This window comes from Silene latifolia, chromosome 9 (assembly GCF_048544455.1).
Source record: "Silene latifolia isolate original U9 population chromosome 9, ASM4854445v1, whole genome shotgun sequence".
Classification (NCBI taxonomy): Eukaryota; Viridiplantae; Streptophyta; class Magnoliopsida; order Caryophyllales; family Caryophyllaceae; genus Silene; species Silene latifolia.
In genome coordinates this window covers 37,559,401-37,585,641 of record NC_133534.1, presented here as the reverse complement: position 1 = coordinate 37,585,641, position 26,241 = coordinate 37,559,401, and positions in this window count along the sequence as shown.

The window sequence follows — 26,241 nt, the reverse complement described above, 5'->3', positions numbered from 1 at the left end:
TACTCCAATCGTAAAATTATCTCAACTTTTACTTTATTATTTATTTTGTAGGATTTATTTGATGGGAATTCAAATATACTAATATATTGTCTTCTAATTGAGGATATTTAAGAGGTAAGTAGCATGTTCTATTTTAGTATGATTTTTGTTTGGATTTTTAGCAAGTAAGATTAACTTATTGATATATTACTTTGGATGATTGTATCTTTTGTTATGCCGTTCCATGTCCTTATATGGTTTCTTATTTTGCCAAATTTATATGCTTTGAGGCGTTCATGGTCGCTTCCTAAGTCACCAAAACCTCGACTTTTTAAGTAATTTGTTTAATTTGTTACCAAGTGTTTACCGAAATTTGCTTACTCCAATCGTAAAATTATCGTAACTTTTAATTCATTATTTATTTTGTATGATTTTTTTTATGGGATTAAAATACACTGATATATTGTCTTCTAATGGAGGAGATTTGAGATGTAAGCAGTATTCATGTTCTATCTTGACATGATTTTTGTTTGCGTTTTTTAGGAAGTAAGATTAACTTATTGATATATTACTTTAGATATTGTGCCTCTAATTATGTCATGCCATGTCCTTATATGATTTTCTTATTTTATCAAGTGTATATATTTTGTGATATTGAGATGAAAATGGTCGCTTCCTAAGTCACCAAACCCCCGACTACGTAATTTATGTAATTTTTTAGCGACTAATCCTTTTGGTTGATTACATTATCGATAGACAAAAACTTTTAGATTACTGTCTACCAAAGTGAGCGAATGAATGGCAAAATTATAATCCTTATGTTTTAAAAATAATAATTTGTCTTACTAAAATTCCATCGTTCTTCATATTTACTCTCAATACCTTTTTTGGTATGCCGTTTTTAAATGCTATAAGATCCTTTTTTTAGGTACGTTGTTAAAATTGTAACTTTTCTTTTAGTGACACATTTTTCCATTGATGTTAGTAATGCGAGATCCAAGAAATTAAAGAGGAATAATTGCAATATAAACAAACTACTAGCTTAAAGACTGTTTACTCCATAACACAAATTATAGATATGAGACTATTCATTTGCATTAACAAAAACCATTTATTGGTTATAAATAATACGTTTCTTTTCCACAATAGGACCGTCTCAATTATTATAATATTTACATAAGAATTTTTTTTTGTAATTAATCGTCGCATTAATTTGAACAATTTATTACGGGAAAGAAAAAAGTTTTTGTGAATGAAGGGGAAGATAAAAAAATTATGGTAACATAAATACAAAGTATAATAATAATGAAGGAAAACAAAAAGATCATCCCATTAAATAAAAGAAATAAAGGTTAAATAAATAGGGTAGTTTAATAACGAAAGGAGAGGAAAATAAAATTTTTGTTTTAATTTAGTTTCTTTTGTGTGTTTTTGCAACTAATATTTCTAAAAACAATTCTACTTATTTGTTAAAATTTTAAATAAATAAATGAATGTGTAATTTTTAAGTAGTACGATTTTTGAACAATTAAGTTTAACAATTATCAAAGAAAAAATATACAACATTTTCAACCAATATTTTATCATATGAAAGTAGTTAAAAAAAATTAGTATGAAAAACCTTTATCGATTCACTAACACGTTCAATTATGAAATCTTTAATTAAAATGTCAATTTTAATTATAAAATATGAAACTTAGATGTGATCTGTACAGTTTACATCACTCTTGGAATTTAATATAGATATAATGACATTTTGGTAAGGAATTTTAACGTAATTTTTTTTTCGCAGTACATTTTTTACTCATTTCAGTACTGTTTACCCATTGATTTCCATTTGATACCCCTCACTCCCTAAGACTAAGAAAAAATACAATACCAAAATCTCTCGATTCCTAACCAACTGTACTTCTCAATTAATCAATTTCTCAATTATAGATGAAAAATTTGAAAATGGAAAAGATATTTAATTTGTTAATTGTAATCATAACTGAATGAATTGATTGTGGTGGACCTGGTGGTGGTTGGAGGTGGCCCACTGGTGGTTGGACGTGGCAGTGGGGATGATCGAAGGGGCGATCGGTGACACGAAAGCTGAGAGAAGGGAGAGGGTCATGTTGGGTAGAAAGTGAGGTAGTTGGCAGTGGCTGTGGTGGGAATTGCTTAGGGGTCGCGCATAAGGGTAGGAGGTGGCCGGAGGGACAGTGGTCAGGGCGTCAAAGGTTGAAGGGGCGGTGGGTAGGTGTCGGGTAGTGGGCAGTATCATAAACCGTTTGCAAGTGACTATTCCGCGCGAAAGAGGGAAGGCGTGAGAGAGAGGTTTGTGTGAGTTGTTGTCATTGGCGCATGTGACCGTCGGTGGCGGTGGTGTTGGGCGGTGGCGGTGGTGTTGGGCTGTCCAACGAGTTTTGATACTCGTGCTATAGTGGGCGCCGGTGGTTGTGGTGTGTAAATCATTTTTTTTAATGTAGTACGTTGGGTATGTGAATTAGAGAGAGAGTTTAGAAATAAGTTAAAGAGGGAAGATGAGAGGGGAAATGAGAAGGGTATAATTATCAATAGTGTACTGTAATGAGTAAAATGCGTACTGCGAAAATCAACATCCAATTTTAAATTAGGATTATTATAATATTTACATAAGAACTTTTTGTAATTAATCTTCTCATTAATTTCAACAATTTATTATAGGGAAGAAAAAAAAATTGTGAATAAAGGGTAAGATAAAAAAAATGGTAACATAAATACATAGTATAATAATGTCGAGGAAAACAAAAAGGTCATTCCGTAAATAAAAGAAATAAAGGTTAAATAGATAGAATAATTTAATAAGGTCCTTACTGATGATTATTTATCAGTGAAGCAAATAATATCACAATACATGGAGCTCAATTTTCCAAAGTTTTACTCACTATATGACTGTAACTTAATTTTACTGTTCATTTCCTCCAAAAATTTTATCCTAAAATTAATGCCCACTGTTTAATTTTTGAATGTCCAATAATATTGCCTATATATATAAACTTCCCCATCTTCATCACAAGAGCATTGTCTCAGCTCTCTTTAGTTAAAAAAGATAAAGTAAAATGAAAGTTCGGCACCTTAACACATCCAAAAATCTTATCTTAATAAATACAGAAACATTTCATGCATCCACATTGATCCACGTCACTTTATGCAATTTTCTTTTTCCTTTTTTGTTTTATAAAATAAATCGTGAGCCCCATTTGCCAGTTAGTTGAATTAATTTCTTTTTCATTACAGATTTATCGTGTTTATAATCTGATAAGTTATGCGCACCCAAAAAAAAATCTGATAAGTTAATATGTTTATTTCTTTAATTTTACAACTTTAAGAATATTAAGTAAATTGTAAAATATCAATACAATGTTCCCAAAAATTGAACAAATTAAAATTGATAGAATAAGGGCTTAAAAATTGATAGCTATAAAAATTTACGGAGTTGTTACATCAATCTTAAATAATTTTTTAAGCATACAATTATCAGATTTACATATTTTCTAATTCTAAAAAAAAAATTACCATTTGATTCTCATGAAGTATAACTATTAAAAAAAAAAACATAATATTTTTTTTTACGAATAATGAAAAATAATAAAAAAAAAATCTCAAAAAATTACTTTAAACGTTAGACAGGAAAATAATGAATTTCATCACTACCGCTGAAAACAATAAAACTAAAAGAAATAGAGTATAAAATATTCATGTATTTTGGTTAACATTTTTTAAATGTTAATCATTATATCAATGTTCTTAAAAATATACCTGTGCAATTTTGCACGGGTTGAAAACTAGTAGAACAAAAACTAAAACAAGGTTCTAGGCTATCATATAAATCCTACTTTATCACAAGATGTCAAGATCGAGTACATTGTACACATGACATCAAAAAGTAAACATAAGCGAAAAATCATAAATATATAGTCTCGTGGATAATAAATAAATATTACTCTCAAATCTCCATGTCCCAGTCAATAGTTATCATTATTTGAAATATTTAAGAGATATTTCAAATAATGATAACTATTGACTGGACACAGAATAGTATTTTTAATAGTATTTATGACTTTATATTCACTTTCATACAACTGTCTCTGACTTATAGGGTTAAGCCAGTCAGGTGGGGTTTCCACCCAAATGAACCAGTTCGTTTGAGTTCGAGAATCAAGATTTAGGGGTCCTAACTCCTAACAGTATAAAATATGTCAAAGCAGGTCGAATTTACGAGCAAATTGAATAACTCTCATAAATACTCCGTATCAATTTAATTATAAATTCTTATTTAAAACGGTGTATTTATTTTATGTTTAAAACGGGTCAAATAATATAAATAATAATGCATAGAAGAAAAAACAAAGATTTATCTTAAATGCTCAAGTAAAATGACACTTGACCCGATTTAATGTTAAAATTAATATGGAGTACCTTTTATCTTAAGGGAGAGTAACTACAATTTAATCTTTAACTAGTTTTTGTTTCCGTGCAATGCACGGGACAATGGACAATTTTGATATTTTAGAATAAGATTTATTATTTTTATTGTCATTTTGGTATGTTTTAAAAACTTTGACCCTATTTTAATCCGGTATAGAACGAAAAAGTGGACATCTAATTTTATTCCTTATTACTTAACATATTCCAGCGATAAGAGAAATAAATTAATGTAAACATATGAAATCTTTAAATGAATGGATAGTAATTATTTTATCTACGAATTTTACATATTGTCTTTAGTTAATTAGAGACGATATGAATAATACGTAGAATGCGCTATGTTAAAATAAAACTTATTTTATCTTACTAATTAAGCTAAAATTACAGGTTTATTTTCTTAAATGCAACGATATTTGTTAAAATTCTTTGATAAATACATTTATAATTTTTCGCATTCGGCAGCTTTGAGACATTTTCATTGTGAATTCGATGGATTTCCAACGTATTGGCAAAAATATTAGAGAAAGACTTTTGTATATCCTTTACTTGGATGAAAGTATTCATATAACTTATTGACTCACTGGTGGTTCAAATAATATATCTATAGTCTATTTTGTACCCACTTTTTTTATAAGCTTGTTTTTCTAATTACTAGTTTTCTTGCCCATGCGTTGCACGAATATTAAAATAATATGTGATCATTTTCACAATAAAATGGAATATAGACATATAGTACATCGTTCATGTCTAAGATTTTATGTATGCCGCATGACCAACAAATAATTCCCGTTAACATAATATTGACATAAGAATAAAAGAGTGTTTGATTAATAATTTTTTTTTTTAGAAAAATAAAACCAATATGAAGTTTATATATATGATACTTGGACTGATAGTTTTCAAAATTTGTTCATTAATACCTGTTTGTTTTTCAATTGGTCAAGGAAAACAATAATATCTACTCTGCATAATCAACTCAATGATGCAACAAATCTCCTTCTTTCGAATAACAGCCATAATTTAATCATTGCTGGATCAAATTGTAATTATGTAAAAACAATTAGAGGTAGTTAGAATGTTATATCTCCCGGTCAAACTATAGAAGTACGTTTGAATGTGAACCAAATTCCGACGCAATACTACATGCCTAGGGCTGGTTATGACCCCACACTCTATAGCAATAGTCTTGGCCCCCATCTTCTCATTTGAAACAAATTATTTCACGCAGACCCCTATTTTTCTTCTCTATTCACACACATGATCTAAAACAATCTCATCCCTTAAAAGATCGATCATTGTCTCTGAAACTTATCTCATATTTATCCAATCAAGTGAAAAACTAAACCCCTACTTCTAGAAAAATCGACCATCCAATAGAAAATAACCCTTTCTCTCGACAATGTTTTTTTTAGGAAAATAAAACCTATATGAAGTTTATATATATGATACTTGGGACTGAGAGTTTTTAGATTTTGTTCATTAATACTTGTTTGTTTTTCACTTGGTCAAGGAAAACAATAATATCTACTTTGCATAATCAACTCAATGATACAACAAATATCCTTCTTTAGAATAACAACCATAATTTAATCATTGTTGGGTCAAATGCTAGTTATGTAAAAACATTTACATGTAGTTAAATGTTATATCTCCCGGTCAAACTATAGACGTACCTTTGAATGTGAACCAAATTCCAACGCAATACTACATGGCTGGGGCTGCTTATGACACCCCTCTATAACAATAGTCTTGCCCCCATCCTCTCATTTGAAACAAAAGCCTTCACGCAGACCCCTATTTTTCTTTCCTATTCACACACGTGATCTAAAACAATCTGATCTCATCCCTTGAAAGATCGATCCCTGTCTTCGAAACTTCTCTCAAATTTATCCAACCAAGTGAAAAACTAAATCCCTACTTCTAGAAAAAAATCCACAATCCAATGGAAACTAACCCTTACTCTAGACAATGTTGTTAGAATTAAGATTTTACTTTAATTTGGATTGATGGGGTCAAGATTAAGTTTATCAGTATGATCTTTTCAGGTTTCTTGTTATTATTCATGTTACCTATATGTTTTAATGCAAGCGATATTTTGATGATAAATAAGCTTATTTATTATCAATATCCTCGTTAAACTCATCACCCTCCATAAATGCACCATCCCTCCACCCCACTAATTTACCCGCAAAATAAAACATCAGCCACTGTGATTAGTTCTTACTACTTGAAACAACCTTCAATCCACTACCACTATCACTATCACTATCTTTCTGCCACGTTTTACATCTAAGAAGTCATAAATCACATTCACCTCCATAAAAATATAGATCGTCGTCTCCCTTATCGAAGACAATTAATTTCTCCTTCAACAAATAAAAGTATAAGAAGCAATCTTCCCTCTTATCTCTCTCCTTTTCCCTTCCTAGTCGTTTTCTCGTCGCCTCCCCTACCTCCATTCAGATACTCAAACAAAGTGTTTAGGTACTATATTTGTAAACTGAATAAGTTTGAATATTATATATATACACGAACTTTGTTATTTATTTCATTTTGCATAAATAAATCTTACTACCTCCATCTCGTTTTTATTGTCCTTTTTTCTTCAAATTTTATTATCTCATAATTATTATTCCCTTTCTAGATCTAGTAAGGAAAAACTTTAGTCAATCAACTCGTCGCAATGAATCTCATTCCCACTCGAAACAACCTTTAGCTCACTACTTAATCCCTTTAGTTCACACATAAAACGGTCTAAAATGCCAAGCTTTCATCTCTCTCTTGAAAAGTCCATCTAATTAACAGAAACCTAACAGCTACATTCTGAACTTCATCATTTTTACATCCCGTAAAGATTAAGTCGAACATGACAAAAAAAAATGCAGAAACTTAGGTTTTGTTTTATAACGACAGATTGAACATTTTTTTAGCATTTTGAGAGTTTTGCACTATTTAAATAACAAATGTGTTGTTTTGAGTGTTGATCCAGTAGATTGTGGTGGAATTTCCTGTTTTACATTATGACCTTTAATTAGTACGGAGTATATTATAAGAAAATAAAAATTGAGTTTTTTTATCTCTGAGGAAATTAAAGATCAAACTTTATCTTTATCATATTTATAATTAATATTCTTCACTTAAAATATATAAATTTAATCAAGTTCAAATAAGTTAGCTAAAAGTTATAAATCACACATTGTACGAAGCTGTATAATTTTTTTTTTATTAATATGAAATAAATGTCATAAACTTTATGAGAATATTAATGCGGTAGAGAACTATAGAAGAGTTGGCAAATACGTGACCCTCTTTTAGGTTTAAATTATTTCATATATTTTTATATTTTTGCGTAAAGGTGGTTAAAGCATTGTATTATGCATGACAAATATGTCTCACCCTTTCCCAATTTGTATCTCTCCCTAAATTATACTGATGACGTGCTCAATTTATACAAAAAAAAAAATATAGCATCAACAATAATTAGTTTGCTCCATATAATTGAATACTACCGTTTTTTATGCATGTAAATTTGTCAGAAGAAAAGCTTGAGAGAAACGGTCTTCACTATGTTAGGGAAAGACTACTCTTACCCTTTTATGTGTTTTTCATGACTTTTTTTAATGTATCTAATAATTTTAATCTTAACCTTATACATATTTCTATAATAAGTGTATCTAATTTACCTTCAAGCCTCATTCAAATCTATTTTATTACTCGTGGTACCATTTTTACTTTAAATTGTAAAACAATCGCACAATAAAGTTTTTCAAAATATTTACTCATTTGTCATAATATGATATTTTAATTCGGAAATTAGCAGCAACTTTCTTTATCTTTTAATACTCCTTGAAAAATAGATATCAAACTTTTTACTTATCAATAATTTGTGAATATCTTATTTAAATTTTGATTAATATACTTTTATATAATGACAAATGAATGTAAATAATATAATAAAAAATTATCAATAGAAGTTGAAGTTTATTGTGAGGGAAATAACTTTAAAATTAGTAGAAGAAATACATATGATATTTGAAAAATAAATTTCGTATTATGTATAATTAAATATGACATTAGCAATAACAAAAGACGTAAGGGCATATTTCAGCGTTCATTTTACTCTTTACATGAGTAAATTCCATGTAGTACGTATTATGCATGCACATTTGTCACAACCCAATTCGGCCTAGGGCCTTTTAGCCTCATAATACCTCATTTTTTTAATCGGAAGTTGTTATAAAATTGGATATTATAAATATATCAAATGTTTTTTTGCCTTCTAATTTAATAAAAAGTGAACAAATACTAATGAATAATTTTTTAATATTAATAAATTGTAGATAATTAATTTATTTCCTGTTTCTAATAATAAAATTGTAAAATAATTAATTAATTCTCATTTCTAATAGAAAAATTATATTCCTAATTATAATAGAAAACTTGTAAATAATTAATTATCTCCTAATTCTAATGCTAATAGTATTATTAGAAAAAAAAAGCCTCCTTTAGTTATATATATTGATTGATTTGTGTCATTTGCTATATATGTGTATACATGTCACTAACATGTTATATAATCTTGTCTCGACTTTTTTTTTTATGGGAATAAAAAATGGCGAATAAAAGTAAAAATATCATAAGTTTATGTTCTAAATGACATTATCAATAGAGATGTAAACATATGTGATTTAAATAACCATTTGAACTTGTAAGACCTCTTAGCTTTCTTAATTCATGAAAAAAAGAAAATATACACAAATCAATACAACAAAAAGCATTTCTCGAAGAAATATTGTGAGTGCTGTAAAAAAATATTCGATGGAAAAAAAAACTGATTTAAAGGCTTGAAAACATTCAAAATTCGAACAACGAATTCGAGAATAAACATTAGTTTCCAACCAATAACCATGGAAAATATTTCTCTACATATGACACTATTAAAAGGTCAAATTAACATCCTTTGCATCATACTTCAACAATTCCACTAAAACATTTGATTTATTACCTGTTTGACAAAATACAAATAGAAGAGAAATGTTACACGAAAAGTTAAATTCAGCGAAAGAGTGAAAGAAAATCTAGTACAATTTACAAAATTTGCCAATTAATATTTCAAGGTTAGAATATATTATGTACCAGATATAAGAGATTCATACTACCATTTAAACTTGCATACACACCATGATAAAAGGGGAAAACCAACAAATATTCAAAAAAGAAAAGTGTAAAAAAAATTCATAACCATTATTTTCCAATTTCATGCAACGTTGTTGATACGTGAGTATGCATGTCATCCTCCTGCAATTTCAATACAAACACAAAAATTATGTAAATAAGATTCTAACTATTAACTCAAAATATAATAAGGATAAAAAGCAAAGTAATTCATATACTACCAACTTTTTGAATACAAATGAAAATTATGATTATTGTGATAGTTATATAAGAACATTTTTTCAATTAATTCTCGCATTAATTTCAACAATTTATTTGAGGTAAGTAGAAAGATTTTTTAAATATAAAGGAAGATTAAAAATTATGATAACATAAATACAAAGAATAATAATGGTGATGGAAAACAAAAAGGTAATCCTATTAAATAAAATAAATATAGGTTAAATAAATGTGATAATAAAAAGGTTGTATTAATTTTTTTTGCTTCCAACTAATATTTTTTTAAAATTTTGTTGTACTTATAAGTATGTTACACATGACATTTCGAGATGACTTTTTAATGTCACAATAATTTTTGTACTCGTGAGAGTCACGATATATTAATTGTGCTACGCTATTAAAGTACTTGAAGACGTTATATGAAAATAAAAATTTAAAAACATTATTTTTAAACTCTCTCTATGCATAAAATTGAGAACTATATAGTAAAAGAAAGGAAAACATTTATAAATGACGACAATATAAGAGTGATGTAATTTGGTTTTTTATTTGTCTTATAATTTATCTAACAATAAAACCCCACAATTTACAATTTAGTATTTGATTTGATAATTATTTTTAGTTTTCTTTAAATTGACAAAATTTAATGTTTGTTGAGTTCTAGTGTTTAGTGCAATAAATAGATTTAACTTTTTTTTTTTTTTTTTTTTAAATAGTGGATGATGATGTGGCTTGATGAAATACTAAAGAATAAGGGAAGGGGGAAATGTTAATGCTTTAGTTTGTCTTTTTATTTTGTGTATTTATAGATAGATAATACTAATTGCATTTGTTTATACTTGTGTTGAAATGGTTTCAAAATCAATACATACACGAAACACTTGGAATTTGAAATAAATCAATGATAGATCACTAATTCTCATTTCAGTCGGACTACTTTATTTGTAGGTTTCAATTTTTATACGGCCTTATACGATCAATTTTAATGGTAAAAAGTGACAATTTAACGACACAATATTGTAATTAGTGTTTGTTGTTCAGGTAATTTTAGTCAAAAAATGATCACATTTGACTGTAAAATGATTCATACATGACTAATTTGAAACTTTCAGACAAAAATGAGCGTCTAAACAAAGACCTTATAAAGATCAGTCACTCTCATTAAAGACGGCCATATTCGTCGTCATAAGCTGAAGATGGGTCCAGTAATACCCAAGTGGGTAGATAAGATAAAAACATAATACTTATGGAGTAGCATTCTGCTTTTGTCTTATTTATCCACTTAATTATTACTTAATCCATCTTCGGCTTGTGATGAATATGCCCGTCATTAGATATGTTATTAATATTTGACAGGTCTGGAAATATGAAATTAGCAGAATAATGACAAAACAACAAGTGACAGGCGTGATAACTATGATTGGTAGTAACACAAATTTTAATTGCCTTGGAAGAGAAGAGAAGAGAAGGTCATATGGCATTTTCACCCACTACTTTCCCTTCAACTTGCTAATATTCTTTAATACTTCCCTTAATCTCAACACTTTCCTACCACGCCATCTTTTTTGTTTTATTTAAAAGTGGAATTCACTTTATTCCCAACCACCCCTTTCCCACCAAATTAACTAGTAGGAGTACTCCGTATATAATTTTCCCTTTTTTTTTTTTTTTTTTTTTTACATAGGAGATCTTAATAATCACGCTAAGACGGATGTACTTTAGACAATTGACTGAAGGTTTAAATCCTTATACTCTTTATCTTGTACTACTAATTATGTGCATCATTTATCACCAAATTCTCTTGTCTAAGGTGGTGCAGATTTTTGGTCGATTTTTGGATGATTACTCCTAAGCCTTCTCATTTTGAGAGTTGGAAGAGTATTCTCAGTATGAGGGATATTTTGATTCAGCTTGCAAGAAATAAAGAAATATAGGGTTTTGGACGAGTGATGCAAGCTAGAACTATTTGGCACAGGTGTGTCTAGCTTAAGCACAAATTCATTAATTCTCTAGTTATATAGTTAAAAAAAAACAATTGCTACATTGTACAATATAATTAGGAGATGACTGATATTTAATTCATCGTTGTTGCATTTGTTTTTTTAAATGTGACTATGCTGATGAGCTTTGAAAATATGTCTTGAATTGGTTGCAAGTGAGAAGCAGAACAACGAATTTGTGGAAGAAGTAGACTGATTCTACTACTACTACTACTTATGCTTATGCTATTTGGCAGGAAAAGAATACAAGGATTTTTGGTGGAAGGGCGAAAGATTACACACCATCCTCAACCAAATTCAATACTTAGTGTTAGGATCTAAACTCTAAATGCTTATTATGCTAACTCTCGTATGTGTCTTTCTTCCAAAAAAAATATTTCTTATCTATTGAATTCAACATGAGACTTTATTCATTAAGTTTAATAAGTATTTTTTTTGTTTCATTTTAAAATCATTTTGAGTATTGACGGGGCGCCAACAATAAACCCATGGAGCCTGAAGTGCTTGGAGGTCATAAACGGGTCACTTAGGTGCTGTTTGGCCAAGTTTACCTAAAAAAGTTTTTACTTTTTAAAATGAGTTTTTTCACAAACTACTCCTTGAACTTTTGTAAAAATAGTTTTTTCAAATTTGATGCGTTTGGCCTAATTATTTTTATTCGACTTTTTTTTAATTTACTATATAATTTGGGTCTGCATCACACTTGTCAAACTTTTCACCTTTAAGCGCATTTTTCTAATAAAAATTAAGTAATGTCATAGTTACAACCGCAATTTTATACTGTGTAATAATCATAATCTTGATATTCATAGCCGATGTTATCTCCTCGATTAGAACGTTGCACTATCAACTTATTATGTTGCAAGATGATGAAACTCACCTACAAATATAATCAATTTGTCAAACTACGTATAAACAAAAGCATTAAATATTTATATTGGTGGGTACTTGTACTACAAAACAATTACTACGTACTTGGCCAAAGAAAAAATAATTAGAAAATAAGACCGTCTTATAGTCTTATACTATGAGACATTACTTTTATAAGTCAAACATTCAATTTTTACATATAAAGGATCGTCTCACACTAAAAGACGGTCATATACATTATTGAAAGGATCATCTCATACTCTTTTCATCTCAAACCGTAAATCATATATTTTTCCTTTTTATATAATTAATATTGACCTTATATTTAAAAAATACCATAAGACAAATCATAAGCAATATACGGAGTACATAACAAGAATCAATACAACTAGAAGCAGCCGATTAACAAAAAATAGGCAATAATAGAGTGAAAAATATTTAATTATAGAGTACAAACAATATAAAAATCAAAACAATTGCCCATCTAGTAGAGATTGAGAGAAGTAGAAGTAGAAGTAGGTATTTGCTGCTTCGGCTTTTAGTGGCTTTTTTTAAAGTTTTTAACTTTTTAAAAGTAGTTTTACACCCATCTAATTTATAGTGTTTGACCTAGTTTCTATTTTTTCAGTTATAAAAGTACTTGTAAATCTTGGCCAAACAGCACCTTAACAGATTATGAGCATGGCTCATATGTCCTATGTAATACCACGGTTTTTTGGGTCCTGTTACTCGGCTGAGGGGCTAACTCGGCCGAGTAGAGTGTCGTGTGTTTTCTGGTCAAGCTACTGTCCAGGAACACTCGGCCGAGTAAGGGGTACTCGGCCGAGTACTCTTGGTACTCGACCGAGTAACTGGTCTTACGAGATTTATTTCCGCGGTTTGATTAAGGATGATTAAAGGTTATAAATCGTGTTTTATAGTTTACTTTTCATTTTTACCAAAATCTAATTACATTCTACGCTCCTCTCATCATCCCTAATCACTTCCAAGGCAATTGATCATTCGTGAGTCTTTATTCATCTCTCTCGCGTCAGTTTCGTCGGTAAGTCACTAGTTCCGTATCTTTGGTTTAGTATTGTCTTTTAGGGTTTTACCCTAGTGTTTGGAATTGGGTAAAGGGTGATTTGCATGTTTGTGATTGGATTGTTGTGGTTATTGTTAGGTGAATGATTTGTAGAAGAACGTTTCTAGCTTCCGATGTATACTTGTGATTCGGATCAATGATAAGGTAGGGTTTCCCTACTCAGTTGCCTGGTTAATTGATTTAAGATGGTTTATTGTGGTATTGGCATGATTAGTATCGTTGTTGGCATTATATTTCTTGGTTGTTGGAGTTCTTGTTGTTTGTCGATGTTTGCGAGGTGCGTCCTCGGCTGAGTGGAGTCATTTTCGGGAATGGCTTCACGCCCTTGATTCGCCCCTTGTGGTTCCCGTCACAAAGGGGGATGTGCACATTAATGGACATGGGTTGTTGCTCGTTGCGATGAGCGGGGCTTAGGTGGGCAAAGATGCGGTCCCCCACTGGCGGTATGGACTACCTGTTGCGGTGGGTAATCTGGCAGGGCTACACACTTAAGTGTGTAGCTGGATATGAGATATGATTGGTGTTGGAGAATCGTTGGATAGTTGTTGTCTTGGTTGTTTCTTGCGATTAGCTTTTCTTGATTATTTAGTGAACTAGCCCCGTTGTGTGTTTATAAAACTGTGGTGATCCATTCGGGGATGATGAGCATATTGTGACAGATGATGATTACTTTTAACAGCGGGGATGCAGATGGTATGTCATCACTTTGAGTCTAGCTTCCGCTGTTACGAGTTTAGATACTTTGTTTTGATGTATTGAGATTTATACTCTTTTACTTTGGTTATTTTCTTTGAGACGAAGTATTCATTAAACTTTATACTTTAATAATTGTTCTTGAATGATTACTTTTTATATACTTACCTCAGGCAACCAAGATGGTAGCGTCTTCACATGTTAGGGTGGTCCTTGGTAAGGCACTTTGGTATGTGGGGGTGTTACACCCTAGGCATAATATGGAGAGAAGCCAGACGTAGTTTACAGCTGACATGGACCGCTGTTGAATGTCGTCTCGACCCCGCCGAAGGTTCGGTGACGTCACATAGTTAGCTGTAATAGGTATGGAAGTAAGGTACAATTGTTATTAGAGAGGCTCCCGCAAACCTCTAAAGCCCCTATTTATCACTTGTGCAAGTTGAATAAGGTGGTAGCCCTAGAGGAGTATCGACAAGAGTCGTGAGAAACAAGGGAGGAGTTACATATTTGTCTTGCTAAGCATACAGCAAATTACATATTTATTGTATTTATATTTTTTTTATTGTTTTACCCGAAACAATTTCGCATAGTCTACGTGAAACTTTACAAAAAGTCTCACAGAAATATCAAACATGTATTTCTCTAAGGTGGTGCATCCCTAATCCGCAACCCCCGCAAAATGTCAAGAAAAAGGGTACGCATCGGACCACGTCCCAACTCTCCTATAATCAAGTCGTTGTAGAATCGGATGAGTATCTATTATATGCATGCTTCAATGTCCTACTGTCGAGTCAAGACTTCATAATAAGCACTTTGCTTATATGGTAACAATATACGATCAGAATCTCTGATGAGTTGGTAATAGTAATGTCAAGCCTAGGATGCGTGTGTTGACGGTAATCAATGTTGACGGAATGACGGTAGTTACCATCATGGTTCATATACGTACAATTGGCAGCTCCTTATCTATGTTTTATGTATTGTTTTCCCTAAATTGCCTGAATAGGGTTGTTGTTTACATACATTACGGGCGTGCCGTAATTGTCATGTGACATGATATATGTTCCATGATTGTTGTTTTCTTGCGTACTTATAAGTTTGGTTTGATGGGTAGAATGAATTTCGGGGGCGAAGTTCCTTTTTAGAGGGGTAGATAACATCGCGGTAATAGTTCCTAACAAGTTGACTAAGTTCTTCTATGCTTCATCTTTATTTTAACTTCCAAGTTCTAAGTCGTCACAAACTTATGTAATACATACCTTTGAAGTTAACCTTGCTACGTAATTAACTTGGTAGTTTTTATACAGTAACAGTATAGTGATGATGATGTAGTTGTCGAAGCTTTGTCAAGGATGCTTAAAACCTAATATCATATATGTCTTAAACTTTTGCTTTGGTGTTCATTGTCGTGAAGCGATAGGTCCTTCCTTAGGTGTGTTGTCCGTTGTGTTGGGGAGGTATGGGGCGAACTTCGGGGACGAAGTTCCTTTTAAGGGGGGAGACTGTAATACCCGCCCTGTTTAAGGACCCGTTGACCGACCTTTTGACCAAAGGAGACCCGTAACAATGGATATGAGAGAGGATGGGAGACTTACGTATCTGTTTACTCGACCTAGTAGGGGTTACTCGGCTGAGTAGTGGTAACACTCGACCGAGTATGGCTTACTTGGCCGAGTATGAAGATACTCGACCGAGTACTATGTCTGTTAACGCGTTATTATAAAACGCGAGATCGTAAACTTTATTTCATTTTCGACGGTTCCTTTATCTTTCTAACCCTAACCTCTCTCTCTCTCTCCTACCTATCAACCACTCTTCTTCTCCTTTACTTAGCCTAGACACTAACCCAAGAAGGAGGAATGGTTCATGCTTGGAGTCATCGGGTCGGGATGTCATTGTTGCCAACTTCGATCCGCGTCGCAAGGTAAGTCGTTGTTTTGTCGTTTTCTTTCAGTACGTTTTTGGGGAAGTCTAGTAATAGGATATAGTTACTACTTATAAGATTCGCCTCGGAGTCTTGCCTGACTAGTTGTTGGATGCACTTTCATGGATTAGCGATAAGGTAAGATTTCCCTACTCGGTTTACTGTTTAATTGATTTAAGATATGTGTTGCAATTGATTGTACGATTGATATTGTGATTGATTGTTGTTGGTGGGTTGGAGTATGGTGTTGGTGTTGAGATGGTTGATGATGTTCGCGAGGTGCGTCCTCGGCTTAGTGGAGTCACTTGTGGGAGTGGCTTCACGCCCTTGATTCGCCCTCTGTGGAACCCGCCACGGAAGGGGATATGCACACTAATGAACAAGGTTATCGCTCGTTGATGAGTGGGGGCTTAGGTGGGCAAGGCTGCGGTCCCCCACTGGCAGGGCTACACACTTTAGCGTGTATTCAGTTACGAGATGTGATTGGGAGTTGGAGGTGGATTGTGGAATAGTTGTTTATCTTTATCTTACTTTGTCTTATCTTGATTGTTCAGTGAACTGACCTCGTGTTGTGTTTGAAAACAGTTGTGATCCATTCGGGGATGGTGAACAGTTGGCTTAGCAGGTACAACTAGTCTTGATGCTTCCGGGGCATGGAAGGGAATCGACTCATCACGGTACCGAAGTAGAAGTCGCCGTCACTCACGCTAGTAGTCTTTGTAGTTGTTCATGTTGTATCTTTGTCACGTTGTTCTACGATGTAAAGTATTAAGCAATTTAATAAATGTTCTACTATTGTTATTTGATCTACTTACCTCGGGAAACCGAGATGTAGCACCTTTATACACTGGGGTGGTCCTTGGTAAGGCACCTTGGTGTATGGGGGTGTTACACCAATAGCTAGAATCCGAGGAATATTTAGACCAAAAGAAAAAGGGGTACAACGCACAACGCTCATGTGTCACGTGTCACTTGATAGTGAACATTCATATATAAGGATAAGACTCTCCCACTATTTATCCTATGTGGGACAATATGATCACATTTCAGTTTGGACCAACACCATACTCCAACAATTTTAACCAACAATATACCCAACCTTTACATTCCTCATCTGTTATTTATCTCCCAAAACAACATAATCTCATATAATTTGAAAATTAGAGTTGGTGTTAAGTAATTCTTTCGTTTCAGTTATTTATTTACCTGGCCTATTTCATTTTAAGATGTCTCATTTATTTATTTATTTTTTTATATTAAAAAAACCTTTAATAAATAATTCATCATCATATTACATTATTATTCACTTATTATCAAATAACGATAACTATAAATAATCTCATTCCTTTTCTTTATTTTTTTTGCCGAAAATAAAGGTAACAAATCAACATTGTGGAGGGAGGGAGTACATATATGCCTAAAGTTTATCACAAATTCTTATTGAAGACGGACATTATTCGTCATAAGTTGAAGATGGATAGTGTCACTCTCACAAAATGCAAATGAATAGTGCAAGTGGGGGGAAATGGATACTCCCACTTCCCACCCACTTGCATTTTGTGAGAGGGCCACTCTCCGTCTTCAACTTATAACGGATAGTGGTCGTCTTCAATGAGACGGACGGAAAGTTTATTGATTCCGTTGATTCTATACTGACTTGAAATTTTAACGAAGTTTAGGACAATCCATGCAAAGTAGACCTGGCTAACAGATCGGGTCGTGTCGGGTTCGTGTTCGTGTCACATGTAAACGGGTCCCAAACCCTTCAACCCAAACCCGACCCGTTTAATTCTCGTGTCGTGTTCATGTCGACCCACTTACATAAATGGGTCATCAAGCCTCAACCCTAACCCGCTAATATCGTGTTGGGTTCGGGTCGTGTTTTCGTGTCATGTCAATATTTGGAAACTTTTAAGTATATTTATGTGATGAAAGATAAAAAAATTAGGATTAATTTATTAAACATGTCATTCGTGTCGGGTTCGTGTTTAGAGAGCTCAACCCAAACCCGACCCAATTAAATATCGTGTCGTGTTCGTGTCGACCCACTTACATAAATAGGTCATTGAGCCTCAACCCAAACCCGTTAATTTCGTGTCGGGTTCATGTCGTGTTTTCGTGTCGTGTCATTATTTGCCAGCTCTAATGCAAAGCATCGAAAAAGGTTACTGCACACTCCTTTCCAATTTACCAATGTATGATCTCCCACGTTCTTGGAAAGCTGTCATTTACGCATTTTTCGGTAGGTAAATGGAATACTCCTTCCCATTCACTATAATGTTCTCATATTATATGAGCACAATATTTTAGGAAAACTATAAAAAAAAATGAGGAAATGGTTAAGTGGGATTTGGTGATAGTTGAGGGATAAATAATTATGAATTAAATAAAGAATTGTGGGGACAAAACATTAAGAAAGTAATAAAATAAGAGTAAAAGAGTTGTGTGGGGTTTCGTGATAGGAGTGAGGGATGAATAAAATAAGAGTAAAAGTTACCAAAAAAAGAAAAAGGAAACATTAATTGAATAATCCGTTTCGGAAAAGAGGGAACATTATAGTGAATGAGAGGGAGTATGAACCAAATAAACCCACACACCAATTTTGAATTTTTAAAATGCGTAATGTTCGAGAAGATTAAAAAGAAAACATTTTGTAATATTGCTAAAACATACTCCCTTCTCCCCGGTCAATTGTTATCCTTTGATTTTGGCATGAAGGGAGCCGGTTATTAGATAACAAATGAACTAAATTGAGTATGAATGATCAAATTACTCATCAAATGCATTTCTTAAAATAAAAAAGACAACAATTGACTGAGAGACTCCAAAATAAAATAAGACAACAAATGACCGGGACAGAAGAAGTATGTCGTATAATATTTTCTCTACATGAAAACTGAAAGGTATAAGAGAATTATTGATATCTAGGTTATGGCAGGAGTAGTTACTAAAAATTGCAAACTAAGGTCCTATTTGGCAATTAGTGGATTAATTTATTCAGAAGCAGTTTGCAAAATACATATTATAAATGACATATTTTATTAGAGTAAGATTATTGGTAGTATTGAAGACTTTAGTAACTTTTAAGACAAGACTAATTCAAAACTACCAATAATTTACCAAAGTCTTAAGTTGAGTCCAAGACTCAAATTAAGACTTTTGGTAAGTGTTGACCCCACTTTCAAAGGAAACTAGTATTGGTGCCCGGCTTCGCCCGGGCTACCTTACTTACCATTAATTTTTTTTCATTAAATAAAATTACTTAAAGTTGCATAACTCATAAATTTATTATTAATATATTTTTTATAACATATCCTAAAATTACGATGAAATAAATTTTGAGACAAATTCACTACTCCCGCTAATAATATTTTACTCTTATTAATTAAACAATAGTAATAACATTTCACTACTTGTCCGTAATCATTGTTACTTTCACTGCTCCCGCCGTAATTATTGTTACTGTCAGTACTGTCGCATTAATATTGATAATTTCACTACTCCCGCCGTAATTATTGTTACTTCAACTATTACAGCATTAATATTGATTATTTCTCTACTCCCGTTGTTGTTTCTACCACTCTCATTAATCTCGTTGATAATATTGTTACTACTATTCAAATGAGTGAAAATTACTACAATTCTTTTCTTTACTGACGAAATTACTTTTACTACTTAGGCATGCAATTTTAAGAGGATTATATATTTATATAAGTATATTATATATATGCATTAAATCAAATCGAAAGAATTATGCAATATTATATATTATGGAATCTAACTTGAATTATTTATAACCTACTTATTATATTTTTGTATGTTAAGTAATTAACATCTCTATGCATCTAATAAACTATAAAGTTTAATAAAATTGCATAGATTTTAAATTTAATATATAATTATAATGATAATAATTAATACCATAAGTGTGCATATTTATACTAATTAATTATTTTATTTTAAGAAAATTGACCATCTTCTAGTCTTCTATAAATATTTAGGAAAATTACCAGATATCTTCTTTCTTTTAGTCTCCTTGAAATTGAACATCTTAATTAATTATTTTATTTTAAGGAAATTGACCATCTTAATTAATTATTTTATTTTAAGGAAATTGACCATGTTTAGAAAAATGATCAAGCTTCTATATAATTTAAGTTTAACCCAAACTATATAATATTTGCATTGAGATCCCTTAATCGGGTCTATCACACGGTGTTATTGATTTAAAACTATATAGTATAATTAATTTGTATAACTTTCTTTAATTACATTGAAGTCCCTTGGGTTCTGGATTTAATATATAGTATTGATTATCCAATGAGTGGATCTCATGTGACATTTCTTTTTGTTCTATTTTTTTTATGTTTGTAAAAAAAAGAAGTGAATTGGAAAAATAGAGTATGATGTGAGTCTGACTTATAATATATGAAGTCTGAGATGAGTCGTCTAAACAATAAAGAAATAATATAAGTTAGTGGAAAATTGATGTGACAGAGTCTTAAGACATTGGTGAATCTTACCAATAATCATACCCTTAGAAGGTTTGACGCTAACATATTTTAATTAACAGAATTAGTTAAGTGTTTTGTAATTAACATATTAAGATTAACAGATTGTTAGTTCTCTTTATAAAATGACTTAAATTTTTCTATTTAAAAATATGTTAACCAATATGCTGAATAAGGGGCATGTTGTAAAACATCATATTGACCTCAAATATGTTATTTCAGTATGTCGTTTACCATACACTAAATTTGACATATTGATTGGTCAACTATGTTCTAAAATTCACCAATATGTCGTTTATCAAACACCCCTTATATATGGTCCAATTTCTTTTTAACAAGAAGCAATAATGTATCAAGACTATCATTTTTAATTATGATTATCTATAATATCAAAGAATTAAATGTGGCCAATCATATTAGAAGAATTACAATCGCCAGTTCGGCACCACCATTACAACAAGAACTTGAATATATAGGGCATTATTCGCGAAAATGATTTGAGGTCGATTGACGTAAATTATTTTTAAATCGTACTAGTAGAACATGTTAAATCATTTGAATTTATACTTGAATATCTCATGAATCATGAGTATATTTATATATCTGGAAAAAATTTCGGCATTTAGGTTATTAATGTGTGCCTTGAGACACGCGTTAGAAAAATCGAATTAATATTTAGTCATCAACGTTACTATAAATCATTTTATTTTGGAGAAGGTCTCATATCAGTCTATCACAGACTATTCCTTCTGACAATAAAACGTACCAAATGTAATCATATTACGATAAAATGTTAATATTTTCTGATAAAATGTTACCACTAGTTCTTTGTTAAAAAAATGACTTTAATCATAACATTTTATCATTAAATGATTACTTTTTATCATAAAATAGTTCATTTGATCCGTCTAACAGACAAACAAAAGTAGGCCATCTTACACATAAATTTGTTGTTTTGTTTTAGAAAAAGTTTTTAAGAATCATTCCATCTCATTATAGACGATCATTATAGACTGATAGTGGCCATCTTACAAAATTAAAGTGGGAGGACAAGTGAGGTATCCATTTTCCACCCACTTACACTATCTACTTTCATTTGTGAGAGAATTTGTGCTTAAGAATATGATAGGGCAAATTCTAGAGGAGAAGAACTCCACTTATTTACCCCTTACATGGAAGTGTCCTTAGAATTTTTGTGGAGTTATTACACAAGTTGCCGCATCCCATTGCTGACGTATACAATTGACTTTTCACAAACTTAGTCCCTATCAATGTGTAATTATTCATTAAGCTTGTTATATTAATACAATTTCTTTGCTTTTTTATGAACTAAAAAACTCTTCTCCTTTGACTAAAAACAAACGTATTTTGTGATAAATCATATACTCCGTAGTATATTAGCATCTGCGTAGGTCATTACATCTGATTTGTACAAGAATTTCGAAGGAATCGTCAAATATAGAGTATTAATTAATTAATGCTAAATATATGTGGATCACACGTGTGTTTCTTGTGGGGAAACACTAACTCATTTAGGTAGCCAATAGAGAAGTAGTCTTATACCGTGTAAATCACAGCCAAATTCTACGACAACTGCAAAAATAACATTAATTGCATTGTGAGTCCACATCTTCAAGATCATATGTATGATACGTTGTACTTCTCGTCTAGTTTTCAAATTTATGGTTTTGTCAACTGATCAAAAAGTCGTTTGTAATATTATTTTGTTTTTGTCGTATTAGGCAATAGCAAAAACTCCTTATTCATTGCTTTACAAAATAAGGAGTTTTTTTTTATTAAACCGTTTTCTAAAATTGAGAACTAATTTTATATTTATAAGGAATTTTTTATCATTGAGGAGATATAAGGAGTTCCATTCATGATGACTTGACACTGTAAAAAGATAATATGAAACTCCAACCATTGTTATTACCCTTATTTGTATTGTTGATTTTGCTTCGACGCCCGCAGTTTGCCGGTGTCCCTCATTTTTGTAAGGAAGTTAATCCTGAAATTTTTTGCACCATATCCGACAAGTGCTTCTTTGTAGGGTATCCTAAGGAGACTAAAGGTTATTATTTTTGCAGCCCATATGAGGAAAAGTGTATGTAGCTCGGTATGATATCATTTTTGGAAAGAAGAATTTCTTTTCAAAGGAACCAATGAGTAAAATTGATCAGTAAGAAATTTGAGAGACATAGGAAATTCTCACTCCTACTAAGGAGAAATAACGTTCAGATTTACAGAGAGTTCTGAAGTCATATATATAAAAAAGCAATGATGGGCCCTGACTCCGAAGAATGACCTGAGGCCATGAAATCCGAATGGAATCCATGTACGTACCATAATCCGAGCAAGGACTTTGGTTGATCCATCTGATGGCGTAAAAACCATTGAGTGCAAATGGGTCCTAAAGAAGGAGAATGACAAGGATGTAAATGTGGACAAATATAAGGCGCGACTGGTAACTAAAGGTTTCAAACAAATTAATGTAATTGTTTATGATGAAACCAATTCTCCAGGTGATGCTTAAGTCCATTCAGATTCTCCTACCAGTTGTTGCATTCCATGATTATGATATTTGGCAAATAGATATGAAAACAACTTTCCTTAATGAAAATCTGCAAGTGGGTGTGTACATGACACAACAAGAAAATTTCACAACACATGCGTACTAGGAAGATATGCAAGCTTCAATGACCCATTTGTGGATTGAAGCAAGCATCTCAGAGTAGTCAGAATCTTCGTTTTATTAAATAAGTCAAAGAGTTTGATTTCCGTAGAAACGAAGAAGAGTCTTGTGTGTTATTCAAGAAGGATATAGTGGTAGACTGGAAGTGTTGTATCTTCATGTCGATAACATGCTCCTGATGTGAAATGATATTCCAAAGATATAGTCTGTGAAATATTGGCTTGGAAGTTGCTTCTCCAATAAATATATGGGTGATGCAGCTTACATCTTGGGTATTGATTATCGAGATCTATAAAAATATTCATAACAGACTTATTGGTCTAAGTCAAAGCACTTATGTAGAAAAGGTGATTTGACGGTTCAACATGATTGATTCCAAGATTTCTTATCTATGCCTCATCGCATTACTCTTTGCAAAATTGAGTGTCTTAGACACCTGATAAGTAATAAGAGTGCATGAGTAAGATTCTCTATGCTTTTGTCATAGGCTCTATTATGTATGCAATGTTATGCATCGTTCTGTTGTAGCTTGTGCATTGAGTACGAAGAGTAGTTACCTTTTTTTATCTATGCCTCATCGCATTACTCTTAGCAAAACTGAGTCTTGCATATTGGTCAAAATCTAGTTATAAAAACAAATGCACATGTAACATGTTCGGAGTTAAATGGATGTGAATTCATTTGCGTAAAAATGTGCAGAACACGAATGACTTGTTTTAATTCATTTTTTTGATAACGTGAAATGATTTAGGAGATTACTCTAGGGATAATATTGGTGGCATTTACTAATATTACTGGAGGGTTAGAGGGTATTATCTTATATTATTGTGGGTTTCGAATTAGTATTTAATTCTAGACGGTTAAGTTGTACTGGTACTATTTTTATAATGGATTCTAGTCGATTTGTCTAGTGAGTTTTACTTCAGGTTTGTAAGCTTTTGCCATAAGTTTGACCCTAAATACTGTCTCATCTTATTATTGCTTACATTTATTTACTTTTACGGTTTACTTGTCAATTGGTTGCTTTCATTGCGCGTGGGAGATTGACGCTACTTTCCCAACAATGGTATCAGAGCCAGTAGGTTCGGTCTAGTGGCTGGTTTAATTGGCAAGGATGTCAAATATGGGGTCTCAATTTGCAGTACCAAAATTTGACCGTAAAAGTAATTTCAACCTTTGGCAAAGAAGGGTGAACGATCTTCTGGTTCATCTTGGCTTGGGTAGAGCCTTGAAAGGAGACGATGGTAAGCCGGAGAAGATGAGTGATGACAACTGGGAAGAGGTTTACACCAAGCGTGCAAGTACTGTTAAGTTGTTCATCTCAAATTCTGCCATCAATTGTGTTCTTGATGACGACTCTCCATCGTTGATATGGGAAAAGTTGGAAAAGTTTTACATGGCGAAGAGTTTGACCAAAAAGTTGCTATTGAAGCGACGATTATATCGTTTAATTAAGGATGAATGAGGAAGAAAGTTTAATTGGACATGTAAATTTCTTCAATGGACTGTTAAATAGGTTGAAGAAGATCGAGGTAAAGCTTGAGGAGGAAGATAAGACATTATTACTCCTCAATTCTCCCCCGGACACATATGAGACTTATGTGGATACTATTTTGTACTGAGAAGAGACCATCACGATGGAGCAAGCTCAAACAGCTTTATTGTCCTTTGATGCGAGGAAGAAAGCCAAGCCTTGGGTACGGAGTGACAGTACGGGTACAGTTGCAGTTGCTCGAGATGGGAGAGATCAATCGTTTAACAGGGATGATGGATCTCTAACACCCCCATATACCAAAGCGCCTTACCAAGGACCACATTAGCATATAAGGGTGCTACCATCTCGGTTACCTGAAGTAGTACGCATCATAGAAACCATAATGAAACAACTTTTATTAAAAAAACTTGAAAAAAAAGGTTACAAGTCTTAAAACTCCAAAACGGTACAACCAAAACCAAAAGTCATGAAACCAAACTCAGCAACAGCTAAACGACGCAACAAGTGATGACCCCGCCCATCCATATCCCGTGAGCTATCTCAACATCCATCACCTGCTAAGTTATCCCCGAATGACTCATCACAGTTTTCAAAATATGAAACAGGGTCAGCCAACTGTATAACCAAATTAAAAAGACAGAGCAGAAACAATTACAAACAATACAATCAACCAATACTCCAATTCCAACAATCGCTAATAACTGACCACACACTAAAATGTGTAGTCCTGCCAGGTTACCCATCACAACACGTAACCCACACCGCTAGTGGAGACTGTAGTCTTACCACCTAAGCTCCGCTCATTGCAACAAGCAAACCCAGCTCCTTAATGGGCACATCCCCCTTGTGACGGGAGTCACAAGAGGCGAGCACGTGGTTGGAACCATCTCCCGACATGGTCCCATAACAACAACCAACCAACAGTATAACCCAATCAACCTTCATCAATTTCAATCAAAGAGATAACATGCCAACAATTAATCACAAACAACTTAACCAATTACACAGCCAACTGAGTAGGGAAACCCTACCTGATTGCGATCCAAGCAAATCACAGCAATCAAGTCAGAAAATCTCCTCTACGAACTCGTCACATATAACCATATCATATACTGAAAATCTACCCTAAACTCCCAATTTATGTGAT